This window comes from Mus caroli, chromosome 3 (assembly GCF_900094665.2).
Source record: "Mus caroli chromosome 3, CAROLI_EIJ_v1.1, whole genome shotgun sequence".
Lineage (NCBI taxonomy): Eukaryota > Metazoa > Chordata > Mammalia > Rodentia > Muridae > Mus > Mus caroli.
In genome coordinates this window covers 91,931,514-91,946,968 of record NC_034572.1, presented here as the reverse complement: position 1 = coordinate 91,946,968, position 15,455 = coordinate 91,931,514, and the positions used below count along the sequence as shown (strand labels likewise).

The 15,455-nt window shown below is 42.7% G+C and overlaps 1 protein-coding gene across 4 annotated transcripts in view; it reads left to right on the top strand.

The window, feature by feature from the left end:
* Positions 1 to 15,455, top strand: part of LOC110291038 (myomegalin) — a 198,945-nt gene that overhangs the window by 1,058 nt on the left and 182,432 nt on the right. The gene's annotated exons all lie outside the window — the stretch shown is intronic.

The following is a 15,455-nucleotide window of genomic DNA, read 5'->3' as shown; positions in this document are numbered from 1 at the left end:
CCCCCCGCGGAATGCCAGTACTTATCACTCAAACCGAAAGGCAATGCTGGGTTCAAGTTTTTGCTTTGCCTTTAACTAACTGGGACTTTTCTAGGCCTCAGTTTCCTATGAATGGGATTGGGGTTCGGATTAGAAGAGTTTTGACCTCAGAGTGGAAGGGTTGCTGGGTTTGTATTGCATGCTCCGAAGCTGGCTGGATCTGTGAACTAGAAAATAGAGTCTGTCTATTCAAAGAAACATAATTGCTTTCATTCATTGTACTACCCCTGTTTATGCAAGAAAATGTAGTCAAAGATTCGATTATACAGTAGTTAAAGGGATCATCATGTTTCTATTAAGAAATGCATAATAAATTATTGGAATTAAAGGATGAAGCAAGAGACATCCATATACGTATATAGTGAAACTTTAGCCCAAATGTAATTATGTTTTAAAAATGTGAGTGAGCTTTGACCAAAAATAAATCTGTATATTCACATACACATGCTTCTAAACTTTCATAGCTTCTCCCCTGCTCTCTATAGAGTAGCGGAACTTTTTATCTGGAAAGATAGAAACACTCATCATAGAGGGTGACCTCTTTCACTGTCATTGACAAAAGACATTTCATAGGGCTAACTAACATATGATTCTCTAAATTATGGCAGTAAGGTGTTGCAATATGATCTTCTTACGTAGCCCGGGCTAACCTTAAATTCATGATCTTCCTGCCTCAGCCCCCTCAGTTGCCTCAACTGATATTATAGGCTTGCACCCTGTTGTCCATATATATGTAATGAGCCAGCCTGGGCCACATGGCAAAATTATGTCTCAAAAATGAAAAACAATACCCCAAATCCCATAAATAATTAAATAAGAAATCCTAATTATCCCATCATTGTTTATGTTAACTAAAAAGCAAATAACTGTAATTTCAAATAAAAATCAATAAAAAGCCAAATCAAAGCTGCGAGGTGGTGGTGCATGCCTTTAATCCTGGCTCTCAGGAGGCAGAGGCAGGCAGATCTCTGTGAGTTTGAGGCTAGCCTGGTCTATAGAGTAAATTCCAAGACAAGCAGGGTTGTTTCACAGAGAGAGTCTGTCTCTGAAAAAACAAACAAACAAACAAACAAACAAAACAGAACTAAAACAAAATATAAACATTCTAGGAGCTGGAAGCAGACTTTCCACAGCAGCTGTAAGAGCAGAGGTCTAATGGATGCTACTGTGTCAAAGGCTCTAATGGATGCTACTGTGTCAAAGGTGGGTGGGGGAGTCATGGTTTCCTGAGTCTCAGCTGATCAACATCAGTGGCTACTACCTGTGTTTAACTTGTGCTGTTGTTTGAGTAGTGATGGTGATGGCTAAAACTTAACTTAATGGAAATGACCTCTGGAGCCTCAGCTCTAAACTATGGACATAACATTATAGCATGGAGCAAACATTAAAGCAGCCAGATGGATGGAGAAAAATAAAATTAAAGATGGTCTCTTCCTGGAAAGCTGGCTGAGTCCTGTGAGGCGGCAGTGTGGCATTACTTAGAAAATGTGCCAGAATTCTGCCTTCAACCTAACTGTTTTCTTAGGTTGACAGATCCACATTACTACCACCCAAAAATTTGATAGCAAATTATTAATTTATAATAAAGTTTTTTTTATATGTGCAGGAATGCAGTTTCTCGTCTGTTAGCTCAGGGACGTTCTGTGACATACTTGCTACCTTTGTTTGCAACGTTTGAAGTAAGAGCAAAGTTGTCGGTAGATTTTAATTTTCTAGGGAATAAGTGAGAGCTCCAGAGTACCCAGGACATGAAGGAGCCCTTTCCTCCTCAAACAGTTGACCACCATTCTCTTTCTTCTGTATGCCTTCTCCCCTATCAGTAATAAGTCAGACCTTTAACCAGGTTATAGACTGTTTTCTTTGGGAATCCCTGAGTCTCCCTTGTGTCTACACATTTCTTCTCTGAATCAGTTGGCCTTAACTGTAAAGATTACATTACAAAGGACAAGGTTCAGAGTCTGTGTCTCACTCGGTGTTGGAACACATTACCTACCGAAGGCTGGATAGTTTATAGAGCACAGAGATTTATTTCCTTGAGCTGGGAGGCTGGGAATTCCAAGGTCAAGGAAGCAGCAGCAGGGGATTGCCTTCTTGCTGTAATTATTCTGGGGACCCAGGGTACTTGGTTGTACAGATTGAGGTAAAGAGCCAAATGCTCACCAGAAAGTATCAACCAGATACCAGAGCCATTAGATCCCAGCTGGCAAACCCTTAACAGGGACTACTTTGAGCCAGTAGTTACGTATACTCACTTTATTTATAATTTGTAACGTTTGGGGATATCAAAAGTGATTCTAAGATGGAGTTTGTCAAAACCTCTTTCACCTCATCTTAAAACACTTACTGATCTGTCTTATTCACTGGGGCCTCTGTCCTAGGTTGTTCAATTTGTAACACCTGGAAACCAGCATTTTGTACGTTGTTGTTAATGTTTTTAGTAATTTCTGTCAGAGATTAGGGAGAATGGATCCAGGCCCCATGTTAATTACTTTGGCAACACTGAAACAAAATACTTGACAGAAACCACATATGAGAGTTTCAGACTCATTCAGAGGGATGTGGTCCGTCCTGGTGGGCTGTAAGAACAATGTGGCCCACTCTGTGAAAGTGGAGGCTCGTGAAGGGGCTGTTTACATGGAAGCAGAGAGCGGTTGGAACCGGGGGCTGGCCTTCAAAAGGCCATTTGCTTAGTGGCCTACCTCCACTACCAGGCGCTACCTTCTAAAGTTAATGGCCTCGTGGCCTCCAGACAGCACTATCAACTGAGAAACACATGCTCAAACCATAAGCCTGGAGGAAGAGCATTTCAGAATAAAACCGTAGACCCTGTTATTTCATGCTCTTTGAAAGCAGAAGTGCCTGTCTATCCACACTGGAAATTAGTAGCTTTCAGTCTTGTCTATGTGTTAGAAGCATCTGGTAAGGCTTAAAGACTTGGCCTAGAGACTCCACTCCTGGCCAGTGCAAGCAGACTCTTTTAGACTAGGGGCTCAGCACCAGTACTCTTCAGAAACGCTTTAGATATCTGTGCTTCTCAGTCTAGGCAATAGAACCTCCGCATTAGGTAAACTGTTCATTTCTAAACAACACTAAGAAAAAAATTGTGATCGCTTGCTCAAGGAACCAAGATTGCTACCATTTTCCCCTCCCCAGCCACTTTGGCATCTTGGCAAGTGTTGAAACGGTGTCTAACCTACTTTTTGTGTGAGTCACAAATACGGGAGATGGGTGTAATAAGCCGAGTGAAGAGATGGGATCATGGAAAGGCTATCGAAAGAAATTCAGGGCAGAGGCGGTAAGGGCCAGAGCTCAGGCCATGGTGGTGAGAACATGGGATTTAAGGATTTCTCAGTTAGGAATGAAGGCACTCCTGGATCCTTGGAGCAAGGAAATAAGAGAGAGGGTGGAAACAAATGTAACAGACCCTCTGACCTGCAGCTCTGAGAACTGTGAGTCAAAGAGATCCCGATGCAAAACAACGCACCCAAAAAGACAATACAAATAAAACCCGGTTATCTTTTGCATGTATTAGATGGTGCAGGCCAGCTAGTAATGTGAAGGTGTATTCAGGATGATATGTTTAGTCCATACTCAAATACAAAGCTGTCTTGTGGGTGAGGCTTAAGCTCTACAGATTTTGGTACCCAAAGGAAATCCAAAATGAGATTCTATAAGGAGGTCCTGGAAGAAACAGCAGAGCCTCTGATAGCAGGCAAACAGTGTCAGCCTGGCCTTCGGCAGATCACTTGGTTCTTCAAGATACCGAAAGCAAACTTAACATAAGAGATGACTGAGCGACTGAGAGAAACAAGTCCATTGTTGGAGTCTTTATATTAGATGGTGCTTGCTCTCTCTGGTTAGTGTAGCTCTAGCTGAGACCCAATTCTTGTTTATTATGGTATGGGGATGGAGCATGGGACAAAAAAAAAAGGTGATCATTCTAACTCTTAATCAGGGTTTCTATTACTGTACCAAACACCACGACTGAAAGCAACTGGGGAGGGAAGAGTTTATAATGCTTACTCTTCTTTTTGTTTGTTTATTTTACTTATCTACTTTATATCTCACTTACTGTCCCCCTCCTGCTCACCCCCACCCCCTGTATACAGTCCTTTCTCCCAAACCCCTTCTCCCTCTCCTCTGAGCTGGTGAGGATCCCCCTGGATATCTGCCCCCACACACTCTGGCACATCAAGTCTGTGGGGCTAGGTACATCCTATTCCACTGAGGCCAGACAAGGCAGCCCAGCTAGAAGAACATAGCCCATGCACAGGCAACAGCTTTTGGGATAGTAACCCCCTTCCAGTTTGGGACCCACATGAAGACCAAGCTGCACATCTGCTACATATGTGCAGGGAGGCCTAGTTCCTACCTGCATATGTTCTTTAGTTGGTGGTTCAGACTCTGAGAGCCCCAAGGGGCCAGGTTAGTTGACTCTGTTGGTCTTTCTGTGGAGTTCCTATCCCCTTAGGGGCCACAACCCTTCTTCCTATTTTTCCATAAGAGTCCCTAAGCTCCATCCACTGTTTATCTGTGAGTATCTGCATCTGTCTGAGTCAGCTTCTGGGTGGACATGCTTACTCTCCTATATCATAGTTCATCATTAATGGCAGTCAGAGCAGGAACCTGAAGGCAGGAACTAATGTAGAGGTCACGAGGAGTGCTGCTTACTGGCTTGCTCCTCAAGGTTTGCTCAGCCTGTTTTCTTAGAGCACTCCAACCCACCAGCCCAGGGTGGAACCACCCACAATGGGCTGGACCCTCCCACATCAATCACTGATTAAGAAAATGTCCTACAGGCCTACCTACAACCCAATCTTATAGAGGCATTTTCTCAATAGAGTTCCCTCCTTTCAGATGACTCTAGATTATGTCAAGTTGATATAAAACTAGCTAGCACAAATGGTCAGGACCCTTTTAAATATCAGAATACCTGCCTGGAAGGCTGCACCTGGTGACCAAATGGTGATTTTTTGAGGGGGAGGGCATTCAGAGACCATATGTCCAGGTGATACTCCAATCCTCTCAAATCACTGGTTCTATGGGTCTTATTTGCCAGAGCAGATTCATAAGTTGATGTGTGCTAGACCTAAAGACCTTAAGAGACTCCTGTAACTAGTGTATAGTTATCTGTGGCAAACAGCACAGTCAGTCATCACTGTTAGCTTATTTATAATTTCTGTTATCAATAATGCTTTAGGTTTTTAAAGAGTTATTTTATGTATATTAGTGATGTTTTCTATATATATGTATATATATATATATATACATACATACATATGTATATGTGTGTCTGTGTGTGTCTGTGTGTGTATGTGTGTGTGTGTGTGCACCACAATCATGCCTATGCCCAAGAAGGTCAAAAGATGACATAGAAGCACCTGGAGCTGGAGTCACAGATGACTGTGAGGCATAATCTGGGTGCTGAGAACTGAGTTTGGGTCCCCTGGAAGCGCATCAAGTCCTCTTCACCACAGAGCCGTCTCTTCCACCACTATAAACAGTGTTTGTGAACACAAGCTATATGCTGGGCTCTATGCATTTTTAAATAAGCATTCAATCCTCATTATGACCCTGCAAGAATGATATTAATTATTATCTCCAACTGCATTTAAAAAGTTAAGCAGTTTGACAAGGTCATGCAGCTGTAAAGTAGCAGACTTCAAGCCTAAGGAGCAGGTGCTAAATAGCTATGTCATACATGGTAGAGTAATTATTTTCATTTGTCTACATATATAAGCTCTTCCTTTGTGATGCCAAGAAGGCTATATTTCCTTTAAAAAAAACTCTAAAAAGAACTATGAGTCAATAAAAGTCAAATGTAAAGTCCTTTGCTAGAATTAGACAAAAATGACCTGGTCCCCAACTCAGCACACATTTAAATAGCCCACTTGCTTTAAGATAATAAACTGCTTTACAGAGTCTGACCTTGTGAGGACGTGCTTTCTAATTCATACGGTAAAACCCATGAAGGTCATCACAGAGAGACGAATGACTGAGACTATATCAAAAAGCATCAGGGTACGTCATATTTAGGTTAATAAAAAAAAGAGTGAACTGCAAATCTCAAAGGGGAATCTGGGATACTGCTCAAACCACAAAGAAATCACAAAACAGAATAATAGGCACACAAATTCAGAAGTTTGCCCATTGTGTGTCCTCATCCACCTCACATCCAGTTCCCTACAGCAGCTCCCAGAAAGTGAGAAGGAATGTTGGCATGGAGACGGTACCCGGTGGACAAGCAGAAACAGCATCCTATTTTCAGCATCTACGTTAGTTAGTGACAAGACACTAGGACCAGGGCAGCTTAGAAAAGAAAGTTTAATAGGGCTTCCTGTTCCCAGGGGTTAGACTTTATGATGCTGGACTGAAGGCATGACAGCAGATGGCTCAGGCAGCAGCTGAGTCGTCACATCTCCATCCCCAAGCAGGAGGCAGGGTTCACTATGAGAGGGATGAGTCTTTTGAAACTCAAAGCCCACTCCCAGTGACACACCGCCCCCATCAAGGCCACACCCCCCCTAATCCCTTCCCAACAGCTTCCCAACCTGGGGACCACAAATCAAACATATGAGCGGGGATGGGGTGGGGTGGGGGATGTTAGCATTCAAACCACCACAGCATCCATGCTGTCTCCAGAATCGTTCACTCTGTAACACTTCTGGCTGTATTAACCCAACAGTGATATTCTGCAACATAGCTTTATTGGGCTTTCAGCAAGAAAGATCTTCATGAACTTCAAGTACTTTCAAACTCATTTCAGAGAGAACATGCGTAAGAGGCACAGACTATACAATGATAGTCAATGGTCACTCTTTTACTCATTTTTCCTCACCGTTGTGGCAGCATGAATGAGATTGTTCTCCACAGGCCCTGGCACTTGAGTGCTTTGTTCCCAGTTAGTGGTGCTGTTTGGGGAGGTCTAGAAGATGTAGTCTTGTTGAAGGAATTACGTCACTAAAGCAAGCACAAGATATCCTTGAAAATCGGCCTGAGCTGAAGATCTTGACCTTGGTATCAATCGAATGAACTCTGAGCTCTGCATACTTCAGCAAAAGCAATGTGAGAATAGAATCTGGCAGAGGGCTGACCAGGCCCATGGCCAGGGGTCTGCCTCACTACACTGAGCTTTGGGACCGTAAGTCCAGTGCTCCACTCAGAGGATAGACGAGAAATGGTACAGGGACCAGACACAGTGGTGCATGTCTCTAATTCCAGAACTTAGGAGAGGGGCAGGAGGATTGCCACAAGTTCAAGGCTAATTGATCTGCATTCCAAGCCATCCATGACTACAGAGTGAGATCCTGTCCCAAACCAATCAATCAATCAATCAATCAATCAATCAATCAAACAACCCACAAAGGTAACAGAATCAAACACAAGACCAGAGAGATGGTGACAATATGAACCAGACATTAATAAGGATGTAAGAAGGCAGGCCCGTGATGCCCTAGCACTAGGAAATAAGCAAAATGCCTATAAAGGTGTATCAGGTAGCAAAAACGAATACAATAGGTGAGTATGAAAACAGAAAATAGTTAAACGGACCACAGGGAGCATTTAGGGCCAAATAAAATACACCCACGAGGCTGCAGCAGGAAGATAGATTCTACCAGCAGGGGGCGCATGAGGGTGGCTTTTATTGTCACAGCATCCAAGTTTTGATGAGCAGCTGTTACCAGTGGATAGAGAGGCACCAGGTTGGAAGTGTCCTAAGGCAGCTAGAAGTCACTACAGCCTGCATAAAGCATGAAGAAAGCATGGCTGCTTCCAGTCATGTGACAGACGAGTCAAGGTGCAACAAGATTTGGTTTTGCGTTGAAAGACAAATGCTTGAAATTCAATGGTGTGTGTGTGTGTGTGTGTGTGTGTGTGTGCGCGCGCGCGCGCGCGCGCTTGCGCGCTTGTGCGTGTGTGTGCGCCCACGCGCCATCCTAGTACTTGGCAAGGTGGAGGCCGAAAGGTCAGGAGTTTGAGTTCTATGAACTGTGGTCTCAGAACACAACAAAACAAATGCAAAACAGGAGTAATGAAAAGGCCACCTTCAAAGTAACTCTTTCTTTCCTCTCCTCTCCTCTACCCCCTTGCCCTTCCTACTGTCCCCCCCACCCCGCACCTTAGTGATCCCAGCAACTTCTAGCTGAGATTTGAAATGAGAAATAGGTCACACTAGCTGACCTTGTCTCATAGTTGCTTTTAAAATTATTGTGAGAGGAGCCATAGCATATACGTGGAAAGTCAAAGTCTATGACGCAGTGTCACCGGAAAGCTTGGGGTGACCCAGGTAAGCCACCATGCAATACCTGGGAAACTCGAGGCTCTTCTTCAGCATCTTTAGTCTTCTTAATAAAAGAATTTAAGAATGGACTCAAACGGAAGATTGAGGGTGATTTGTTAATGTTTAAAAGGAAAACCTTTCGACAGACAAGATGGAAGTCTTGCAGCTGCCTGGAAGGGAGAAGGAGAACGAGGAAGAGACGGCAGAAGATTCATACTGCTTGCTGTAAGGCTGCACGAGGTCAGCCACAAGATGAGGAGCAGAACTGAGGCAAAGAAGTAAGGAAGCCCACAGTGTTAGGCAGAGAGTTCAAAATCAGCCTTAGGTCCTGGCCACCATCTGAAAGATAAAGTCAAAAGAAAAAAAAAATAGTTACACCTTTCTGAGTGAGTTGGGACTCAGAAAGGTGGGAATACCAAGAGTCAGTTCTCTCTTTCCATCTTTACGTAGCTTCCAGAGATTGAGCTCACACTGCTAGGCTTGCATGCAAGTGCCATTGTGCACTGATCTACCTTCCAGGCAGTCGCTTGTACCTTATGGAATCTAAAGGAGCCATTTGCTATCTGGCGGTTGACAATCCACAGAGAGCTGGGGCTAACAAGATCTGAGGATCTCGACACAAGAGAATACCAACTGGGTGCATTTAGGGCTTTGACATTTATTGATGCACCTCAGCATGGCCTCCAGGAATGAGTAACTAGGAGGAAGGAAGCATGGTACTCCTCCCAGGATTTATTTCATCACAGATGTGTGTGCACGCAGGCACATGTCAAGTCCACGTACGTATGCTGGCTAGAGCTCAGGTTTGCCTGTCATTCCTCAGAAATCCCCCCCACCCCCGCCCCTGCTTCTTTTTTGAGATAGAATCTTTTAGTGTGCATTGGGGCTTGAACTCAGGACCTTACACATGCGCAGCAGGCCCCACCTGATCCTCCCAGCCATCATGGAAATTTTAACATTAGTTTTGTTTTCTAAAATATTGCATTAGAATATCACTTATTGGATTTTGCCTTATGGGCCTGATAATGAGAATGGAATTAAGACATATTCAGGATAAATGAGTGTTAGAGGTTTATTTGTCTTTTGGTTAGAATTGCCGGAAGCTTGTTATAGAACACAATAAATAGTATTGGGGCTAACATGAAAACGGGGGAAAACTGCATGCAGGGAGTGAGTTCTCATTAGAACTTGATGTTTTTGAACCCCTGCCAGCTGAAAGAAGGGGGAACCCCACTGTTTTAAACTGCCAAGAAGCTGCCTTCCAGGGGGAATTTGTCTTTGTCTTAGCAGTGACTACTTGATGAGCCCTCTTGATTGTGCAGATGTGAGCCAAGTACCAGTTAGGGGTGGCTACGGGTAGTTAGATGTCAAGAACTTGGCTTCAGGGACTTCAGATGAGCAAAGTTTTCTGTTTAACAGGGACAAAAGCTGGCCTGACAGGACGAGGTGCAATCACAGATATTTAATAATTTTAATTAGTCTTAGGAAATACTGAAATCTTTAGTAGTGAGAAATTCACATTATACTTTCGGTGATTCACTTGGATGGCAGCAATAATTGTGTATATGTGTGAGGAGAGAGGAAAAATTGTGGAGAACAGTTAATGAATGATGAATCAAGTAGGAGATTTGTAAAACTTTATTGTGCTATTTTGTAGCTCTTCTCACAAGAAAAGAAACAATAATGAGTGAAAATATGTTCAAAAAACAAAGATAGGTTATGTGTGTATGTGTGTATCTCTCTCTCTCTCTCATCTATCTACCTGTACTCAGGGGTAAGGTAGTAGATGGCTATATTCAAAGGTAAGGACCGTGGATGGACATAGCTATATTGTTCTTAGCAAACGTTTTCACAATTCAAAAATCCAGTCTTAGATTTAAACCAAGTTTTGCCATTCCATGCGCTTCCTCTCCTTATGGCTCACACGCAAGCCGTCCTGGACTTATGGCTCACACGCAAGCCGTCCTGGACTGGTTGGCGAGCTGGTGTCAGAACAGCTTGTCACATCCCAGAGTGACTCTCGTTTTTGTGATGGTGGCTTGTCAAGAATGCTTGGAAGCTTCTTAGGAATTTATGTCAGCATTGTGTCCAGAAATGTATTTGTTGACCATAATATCGGTCTGCGCAATTTTTAAGGCTTATTATGTATGCTCAACATAAGGAGAATGACACAGAAAACCCACACAGGTCTTTTCTTACTGCTCCAAAGCCCCTCTGAGAAATTGACATGCCATGTTTATTGCACGGTTTCCCTTCCCCCAACATCGGATGCATATAAACAGTGGCGTTGAAAGGCTGGGATGGGGCTTGGGAGAGTAAATTACCGCCAGCTGTCTGAAGCCTTGCTCATAATTTCCTTCTTTGAGGTTTTTGTTACAGCTGACAGATAAGGCTGGCCAACGGAGGGGTTGGTTGTGAATACACACAAATACACACGCTGGAGGCCACACACACACACACACACACACACTCCTAAACACGGGGAGAAGGAAATTAGGGAAACTTCCTCTTCCTCTCAATTTCAGAACTTGGGTCTTATGATAAGGCAGGAAACTGATAAATGGAAATTCGGGGTCACTGGCCTAGGCCTGGGGAGCACTTTGTAGCAGAACTGAAATAAATTCAGAAGTGCTTCTTTAGAGTCAAGGAATCCTGTGTGGTATACAAACATTAATTTAGAAGAAAATGACCATGATTTATTGGATTTTTAAACCACAGCAGGCAATGAATTAAACACTAACCATGGATGGTCTTGTTTTGTTCTTGCAGTGGCCTGTCAACTATTTATTGTCATTAACCTTATTTTAGAAAAATATAAAGACTTTTTAAGTAGCTTGACCAAAAAACTGCAGGGCTATAGAGCCAACAATCCTAGCTGGTGTATGACACTGGCTGTGCTGCCCTGCCCATCTGGGGTTGTGGCACCCTCTGTAGTCACCCAGGAGAGGACGGGGACTTCTACAAGTGAAAACAAACTTTGTTTTTATTTTTCATTTGTTTAAAGATTTATTTATTTATTTTATACATATGAGCACACCACCATTGCTCTCTTCAGACACACCAGATGAGGGCATCAGATCCCATTACAGATGGCTGTGAGCCACCATGTGGTTGCTGGGAATTGAACTCAGGACCTCTGGAAGAGCAGTCAGTGCTCTTAACCACTGAGCCATCTCTCTAGCCCAAAAACAAACTTTGTTTGACCATACTTATTTTTTTTTAATTAAAAAAATTTTTTTTCTGTTGACTGTGCTAATTTCTGGGATAAAATGTACTGTTCTGATATATGTAGAAATTGTGGAGCATTTAAAACAAGCTGTCAGTTTTCGAATAAAAGTTTGAATTTTTAATTTTCAATTTCTGATAAAGTTTCTTAAATTCTATGTATCCCTGGTGCCTGCACAGGACCTGTGTTCTTTATAAAAGTTTTTTAAAGTCAAATTTAATCAAGGGCTCTCCTCCTATTCTCTGTGTATTGTATTTTAGCTCTTCACGCAGTCAGGACTGTTGGATGATGTAAGGACTGTGTGTGTGCCTTTACACACCAGCTTTTAATCACACACCCAGTGTGTGGCACAAGCTCTGCTTCAGTTGACTTGAATAAACGTAGGTAACTAAATTTGTTCTTGAATTCTTTTAGCTTGTAGGAATAACTCAGTACCATTAGCATTCACTACTTCTGAACTGTCTCTTCTTCCATTAAGACAAACGTCCCTTTCGAAGGCCCCTCTCTTTTTAATCCCCAAGGTTGTTTTCCGTTTTTTTTTTTTTTTAACTGCTTCTGGCCTGGAGCTCTGTTCTGGGTCACAGCTGTCCCTTCACCTGCTGCGCAGTCTTTTGGAGCACACACCCTCTGCCCCAGGCCTGCTTCAGCTCCGGAAGGCCAACCCTTTCCATCCCTGCAGAGCCAATCATTTCTCTCCAGCCAGGTACATCCCATCCAGGCCACAGCCCTCCCCACGAGGTCCTCCCTGGGGCTGATAAAACTTATAGCAGCCTTGAGCTGATGAGCGCTAGTAAAAGAAATGTTTTACTTAAATGTTTAGTGTGAAAGTCCATGTAGACTTGGCCCTCTGTATCTGCCGCCTTCACAGGCACAGATTCAACAAGCTTCGCCAGAATGGTTATGGCTAAAACTCCGTATGAAATATGCACAGACTTTATGTTGTTGCTATTTCTTTCCTAAAGTTGTTTATTTTTATGAGTATGTGGTGTTTTACTGTGCATGGCTGTGCCTTGAGTGCCCAGTGTCACAGAGCCCAGCAGATATGCAGGTACCGAGTTACAGAGCACCGTGATTGCCATGTGGGTGCTGGGACTCAAACCTGGTTCTCTGTAAGAGCAGCCACTTCTCCAGCTCGCTTGGGAGACATTCTAGATTCAAACTGTAACACTATATATATATATATATATATATATATATATATATATATATATATACATATATATATCTCAAATATTTAGTATACCATATTGTTTAGGGGTTAACAAGGAAAGAATCCTTCCATTCTTGTCCTGTCTTAATCCTTTCAGTCTGTGCTGATACCATTCCATAAAGAACTGAAAGGGTGTCATATAAATTAACTTATAATTATTCCCACAGGACAAAAGCCACACACCCTTTCTTTCCAGAACTGCTCTTTTTTACTTCATTGGTCTGCCTCTGCATCTGATGAGGGGGAAATGGACCCATCAGGTTTTTAGAAGTTTCTTTGTTCGGTGGAGATGCCCACCCTAAAGATTCCCACAGGCTGCTTGTTTAAACAGAAGGCCATATGAAGCTCTCCCCTGCGTATTTTTAGAGGCCTTCTCCATGACTCTAACAATCACATCTTAGGTTTGATTTTTTTTTTTTTTTTGTCTTGCAGCCACTTCTCATTTGGAAAGCTTTCACTGTCTGAAAAGATGAAAAATAGTTTGGTTTTTTAAATCCAACAAGTCTGGCTCATCTCATTGCCTCTACACTCATTTCAAAACTGGAATGGCTCAAGCCAGGCATAGTGGCACATACTTATACATAGGAAGTTCAAAGCCATTAAGGCAGACCCATGGCCAAAAACAAGACAAGAAACAAAAACTTGAATGGCTCTTTAAAAAATGCTAATCTTTTTTTGGCCATATTTTTATCACAATATGGCTTTTAAAAGCCTGTTAGTGGGAGGTTGGAGAAGAAGCCTGTTAGCATTTTTGAAACTTGTCTGAACATCTATACTACGTGTTCTGTTTTCTACATTACCAAAGGTGGTGGTGGTCTTTCTGCTGTTACAGACTCTGCCCCAGTATTCTCTTTGAAGGCATGGGTCAGCGGAAGTAATACAGGCTTTTCCTTCAGTCCCATGGAATAGTTTCTTCAGTGTCCTTTGGCTCTCCATCAGCCTCCTCAAGGTCCTTCCCCAGAGGGCTGCTGGCACCTGTCACATCTGTATGATGCCTGCCATATCTGTATACTATAGTCACTGCCCAGTTATAACTCCTCACTTCCAGGTATCAAGTTTAGTTCCAACTGTTCATTGTTATTGTTTAGCAAACTATTCTCTAATGTATAGGGTTAACACAGTAAGTGTTTTCTCATAGCGTGGTTTAGGGGATCGATAGTTCTGGTGTGTTTCAGCAGGATAGGTGCACCCCTATCATAGCCACATATAGGATTCTTTGGGTTTTGTTCAACTCATAGCATTGCATTGGGAGCTGCTGGTCTGCTCCACTAAGCCTCTGTTCTGTTCATAGTCTTAGGGCCTTGCCACATTGCTTGTCTAGGATCCCGGTTTAATTTCTTACCTTAGAAGCTTCTATTGACCTGATGGTTATATATCTTAGCAGGTTTCTACTAGTCAAGTAAGTTCCTGAATCGAATATAGGTTAAAGAGTGAAATACTATAGTCTCCCTCTGACTGGGAAAAGTAGACAAGAAACTGTGGTTGATTTACTCTATCCAGAAAGGATATTCATTTTAACACAAAGTTAGGGCATGGCCATGGCCCTGTGAGGGACCAGGAAGATACCTGTTGACTAACCAAGCCAGTGGAATGAATCACAGTGATCAGTGAAGTGACGGGTACTTACCTATAATGTCCTCCTATATAAGTGTGCAGAGAACATTAGGTGTCCAAGTCAGGACATGCTACACACAATGGGCAGGTATGACACTCTGGAGCTAAACTGAGTGGTCTGAAATCTCAACTATGAACTTTGTGATTAGATAATATATCTCCCCATACTCCACATTAATATTTATAAAATAAAGATAACTAGAGCCTACCTATAAAGTTTTTGTATCCATAAGGGAAAATAGTTTGGAAGAGAATCTGATCCATATGTTAGACATAGATATTTTATTTTTACACTTAAGCCACACAGACAACCACTTCAAATTCATTAGTACTGTTTACACAAGGGGAAGAAAGGCAGGGTTAAAAAAAAAAAACTGAATGGAACCAATGGATGCTTGGAAATGATTGGACAGCCTTACAACCAGCTCAATCAGCTGACCAATTAAGAGCTAAGCTTTGTGCTAAGGGAAGAGCAGCATACCTGTTTGAACTGACCAACACCAACAACTCCGTTTACCTCTGTTCTAAATCAGAAAACTTGGAGCAGATTTATTTACTTTTTTTTATTGGATATTTTCTTTATTTACATTTCAAATGTTTTCCTCTTTCCAGGTCTCCCCTTTAGAAACCCCCTACCCTTCCCCCCTCACCTCCCCCTGCTTCTATAAGGGTGTTCCCCCACTCACTCACCCACCCATTCCTGTCGTCCTGCCCTGGCGTTCCCCTACACTGAGGCATCGAACACCCTCAGGCCCAAGGGCCTCTCCTTCCACTGATATCCAGCAAAGCCATCCTCTGCCACATATGTGGCCAGCACCATGGGTCCCTCCATGTGTACTCTAGGTTGGTGGTCCATTCCCCGGGAACTCTGGGGGTCTGGCCTGTTGACATTGCTGCTCCCTCCATGGGGAGGCAAACCCCCTCAGCCTTGAAGCAGATTTATAATAAGAACCATGTGCAATAATAATAAAATGATCTCAGTCTCAAAGTGGGAATGGCATAAAGTATCAGAAAAGGCCAGTTTATGCTGCAGAAACAAGTCACCAAACTTCAATGACATATATTTATTTTTAAAATTAAAATAA